Below are 5,113 nucleotides of genomic sequence, written 5' to 3' on the forward strand. Positions count from 1 at the left end.
AAAAAAAAAAAAAAAAAAACGTGGCCCTTGCCAGCTGCCTTCTGATGTTTATAGAGAAGAGCTTGTACTGGGGGCAAAAGGGCCCACCCACAGGTTGAAGTGGGAGATGTGACAGGACCGTGTTAGGTTTGATGATAAAGAGGAGAGGGCTTCCTTTTTATATAGTGAGTTGTGGGTCACTGGAGGTGACCAAGCCAAGCTGTCCTAGGCAATTATAGTTTGAGAGGTTTTTAAAGTTCTAAATTGGAGACAAAGAACGAAAAATTCAAATGCATGTGAGGACCCTGACACTCAGAGTCTTCAGGTGGTAGGGTCTGGACCAGCCCAGACAATAAGGATAAGGACAGGCAGGTAGGTACTGGGAGCCTGCACCCCACCAGCCTCCTCCTGGCATGAATTTGGCCAAAGGTGGAGCAGAGGTGATGAGCCTCACCCCCCACCCCACCCCCTGGAGGTGTGACTAGGGAGGTGGTGGCCCTGGCAGTTGGGTGGTCTTGCTTGAGAGGAAAGCTCGCTTGCCTACCCAGTTATTAATGTAGTGTAATCGCAGCTCTGATAGGAGAGGAGCGTCACTAATAAACACGGGGCGATTAGGGGTAAGGTGGTAATTGCAGTCCTGGCCGGGGGAATAATTGAGAGATGCAGCCGATGATTACATAGCTCGCGCCATGATTCCTGAGGAATGCATGGCTCCTGGGCATGGCCTTGCCATGTCTCCTGCCACCCCATCCTAGATACGGAGCCAGGGGAAGGGTGGCTTGCCGTCTCTGCATCTGGGCCTAGGCCTCTCTTCCTACGAGAGCCTACCTGTGGGGAGCCTTGAGGATGTGGAATCAGAGTAAGCCCTCCCTGCTGTGGGATTGGCCTGGTGGAAAGGAGCCTAAGGATTTCTGTCTGGCCGTATAAGGGGTTGCAGCAGGCCGTCACTGGCAGATTCAAGCCAGAGCTTATGAGCTCATTCCCCATCTGTAGAGGACATTGCTCATTTCCCACCCAAGACTTCAAAGGGTCATAAAATGCCGTATTTTTAGTTTCTTGGAGACTCTGACCTAAAGTCAGTTTGCTCTGCTTGGTCCCAAACTCAGGGGTTGGGAGTGGAGGGCCAGGAAGAGTCTCGTCCAGCATCCTCAGAGTAGGCGGGGAAATCCTGTGCTCTCATGACATGGCACTCTGCTCCATCCCCTGACTTACTGTCATTCTGCATGGTGTCCAGGCGTAGGTGCCTGGGGCTCACTGCTCCCATCCTCTCCTGCTGTGTGCTGCTGAATCCTGCAGGCGGTACTGTGGGGAGACTTACTAAGACCTTTGGCCTGTGTACAGGCTTCAGCCCCAAGATGGCCGAAACCAGATGCCTGGGCCAGGACCATAAAGGCAGGCAGCTCAAATCTGACTTGAAGGGATGATAGTCTTTGGGGGGAAGAGGGTTACTTTGGGAAAAATCCTCTTTAAGGTCCTAAAAGAGGACATTTTTAGTAAAAGATCCCTGTGTTAGGAGCAAAGGCTTCCTAGCAGAGAAGAACTTTTGAGTGTGGCTCTGAGGGCTGATGGGAGAGTGAGTACCGCCCCTGGTCCATGGAAGTGGAATAGCCCCAAGGTGCCTTCTTATAGGGCATTGGGCTGGAGTGGTGAGGGACAGTCTTCGTCACCACAGTCGGCACACCAGGAAGGTCTCCTTTCAAGTGGCCATAAAGCCAGGGCCTCTGGATTGATAGTTGCCTGGAGAGACCTCCCCTGACCCAAAGGGACTTAACTTCCAGCTCAAAGTGGGAGAGTTGGAGCGAGCCCTGGGCTTCCTTGAGGTGTCACATGAGCTTATACAGCTACTGGCCTCCGAAAGAAAAGTGTCTGTCCTCAGGGGCTCCCCTTTCCCGCTCCCAGGAGCCTGGGACCCAGATAGAAGTGAAATTTGATAGCCAGTGAGTGTTTGCTAGGTTTAGGGGGGCTCCTGGGCTCTATCACCCCAATTCTTATAGGTAGGAGCTCTCCTGCCAGGGGATAGGGGCCTCTGGCAAAGAAAGGGAGGCATCCCCCCACTGCACAGCCCAGTCCACAGAGGGAGATGAAAGGCCCTCGTGCTCCCTTTGAAAGCACTGGCAGAGCCTCAGTGGGCCTGGCTGCTGGGCGCTGCCTCCCTGGATTCCAGTGGCATTAGACCTAATCCCTAGGCTCAGACGCCCTTTGAAAGGAGGAAGCCAGCATGTTTGTAGGGACAGAAACAGCAACAGAGCCATTTTAGATGTACAGAGCTGGCCCCCTTTGAAGAGGGAGAAATGAGGGTTTCTCCAAGGCTCTTGCCGTCTCCGCCACTCGCTCCTGAGCTCTGACAGGGTCTTCAAAGTTCTCCCTCCCAGTGGGGGCAGTGCAGAGAGTTAGTTCTGAGACTCCTGTGGGAGGGGGTGTACAAGGAAACCAAAGGAAGAGGATAAGGATGATGGGAGCTAAGGTCATGGAGAGCCAGACGAAAAGAAAGCCAGGGTCACCGAAGACTGGCCTCCCTTCCTGTCTGTAGATGGATGGCAGTATGCACTAAGAACCCTGGGGGCCCTGGGGTTTGGGAAAGACGGGTCCAGACTGTTCAGATAGCCTCCTCACCCTGATAATAGAATAGGGAGGTGTGCCGTTCAGCAGATACTTCTAGAACGTCGTGGGGCTAGACTGCATAGCGCTTGAGAATAGTCCTGGTTGAGGTCCCAGCTCCACCACTCACTGCCCTTGCTACTGAGCTCAGGGTATAGCTTTCTAAGCCGGGAGTAGACAGAGTAGCTCTTGCCTCAGGGCCGCTGTTGGGATCGGGCATTAAAGGCTTTTGCAGACCCTGAGTGCGCTCGTCCAGAGAGGGGAGCCTCTGGCCACAAGTAACCTGCAGCTACCTGTCTTTGATCTAACTCTGGGGTGAGTTGTGCCTGCTTCTCTGGTTGTCCATATGATTTCCTCTTGGGAAAATCCAGCCAAAGGCAGAAGCAACTGAGTCCTAAGACAGGAGATCCAGGGGCATGAACAAGTTCAAATGTGGTCCCATGAAATTAGGTGACCTTGGTTTGCGAGGCAGTTTCTCCTTCAGAGTCTAAGTTGTACAAAAGATGGAGGTGATATTAGCCACTTGCTGTAGGAGCCTGTCAAGTACCTGGGAAAGAGACCGGTGTATAGTGAGTGGTGTATGCTTGTCAGGGTGACATCAGTCTGGTTACCTGGGGACCTCTAGGGACTTGTCTGTCGTCGTCGTCCCCCCCCCCCCACCGCATTCCTCAGCCCAGACCTGATGGGAGAAGGGAGGCTAAAGGGAAGACTTTCCTTGCTGCCCCACCCTCCTCCCCATTCACCTGCCAGTTCTATGACCAGCAGGCAGGCCTGAGGCCATCTGTGGGTCTTCTTAGGGAATAGATGTGGCTACTCTAATACCTTTTAATCAGACTGTCAGCCATGGGGACACAGAGGCTCTCAGCAGCAGCTTTCTCCCACTTGAGAGCTGTTTGCTGCGACTTCACCTGAGCACTCCCAAGTGGAGCTGTGGCAATGTGGTGTGTTACAACATGCTCCCTTGATGTTCTGCTCCGGCTCTGTCCAGCTCCCACTTCCTCAGACAACCCAAGAGCAGAGCTTCTGCCTGTTCACCAGCTCTAGCACGCCCCGGATGACCCCAGGCCTGCGGTTTACCCCCAGGCACTCACTAACCAGAGCCCTCCAGGGCAACACGGGGCCTAGAAATGGGCAGGAGTAGGATTGTGGAAGAAAGCAGCCCTTGGGCCCCCGAAGCTAGACTGGGGTCCTGGGGGAGCCAGCTGGTACTCAGGCGGGCAGGTCTTCGGTGCCCACCCCTACCCCACAGCCATGCTAAGAGCAGTCTGAGCCAAGCTGCTTTCTTTGTTGGGCCACTTAGGCAGCGCAGCCAGTCTGGGGAGGAGTGGAGTGGAAGGTGGTGTAGGCCACAGTGATGCTCAGAGGCAGCTCCCCTGACAGTAGTCAGCCTGCCTTTCCCCCTTCTCTGCCTCAGTGATTCCCGGCACTGACCTTGAGTGCTTTCTATCTCCAGAAGCTGACCCAAGTTTCTGTATACATTGTGTCCTTGAGACCACCTCAGTCTCCATCCTGTATGAGAGAGATTGGCTCTGACCCACCTAAGGCCATGTGTCTGGTAGGAGTCAAAGCCAGGTTTTTTTGAGTCGGCTCCACTGTGCTGAACTCCCAGGGAGAAGGGCACTTGAGCCCTGACCTATGCTTGCCAGTTCTCTTGACAAACGGTTCTCCCCATGACAAACACATCTTGTAGTCACACAATGGTACTCGAGCACATCAGACCTAAAGGAATTTTGTGAGACATGGCTAGGATTTTTGTTTTTCTTTGGGTTTGCTTTTGGGTTTGGGCATGTTGCTAGAAATTGTCCTACAGCCACAGGCATGGTTAGCTAGGGCTTGACTTACTGTGGAGACGCAGGCCTAGCTCTTTAAACATGGTCTGTCCTGAGACAGCATCTCACTAAGTGGTTGCCACTGGCCTTGAACTTGCTATCCTCCTGTTTCTGCTTCCTGGGTAGCTGGGATGGCAGGCCTGGACCTCACCTGGCCTGCCCATGACACCCACTCAGTCTTGAGCATGGACTCCCAGGGGACCATCTATAAGTCACCTTAGGAGCAAGTGAGCTCAGGACAAATCGCCCAGCACTGTGCTTCAAGGATAAGGCTGTCCCAGCCCTTTGACCCCAGCCTCCTCTCTGCCCTGCCAGCCTCTCTATACCCTCCTGCCCCACCCCACTCTCAAGCTGGCAGCTGCAGTGACAGAAGCTATGCCAGCTCGGGGCATTAGAAGCAAAGTTGCACTTACTGGGCGGCTCTGGGCTTAGAGGGCTGCACTAATCCTTTAAGAGATATGTGGCAGGAGATGAGAGGCGGGGAGAGCTAGGGAGGAAATCCCCACGGGCTGTGGGCCTGGCCCTCGGCTCTAATTCTCCCCCCAGAGATCAGCTCCGGGTCCTGCAGGAAATGCATGGGCTCTGGAGCTTCAGAGGCAGAGGAGTGATAATTAAGAGAAGACTGACGACAGAAGCGAAGTGGGTCTGAGAGCAAAGGGGAAGGGGGACAGGGAAACCAGCAGAGGGAGAGAGAGAGAGAGAGAGAG

At 54.1% G+C, this 5,113-nt stretch overlaps 1 protein-coding gene across 2 annotated transcripts in view; it reads left to right on the plus strand.

Annotated features, from left to right (window-relative positions):
• The window catches only part of Tmem9 (transmembrane protein 9), a 16,868-nt gene that overhangs the window by 10,084 nt on the left and 1,671 nt on the right, over window positions 1-5,113 (plus strand). The window lies entirely within an intron of this gene.

The sequence above is a fragment of the Mus caroli genome, chromosome 1 (genome assembly GCF_900094665.2).
Source record: "Mus caroli chromosome 1, CAROLI_EIJ_v1.1, whole genome shotgun sequence".
Lineage (NCBI taxonomy): Eukaryota > Metazoa > Chordata > Mammalia > Rodentia > Muridae > Mus > Mus caroli.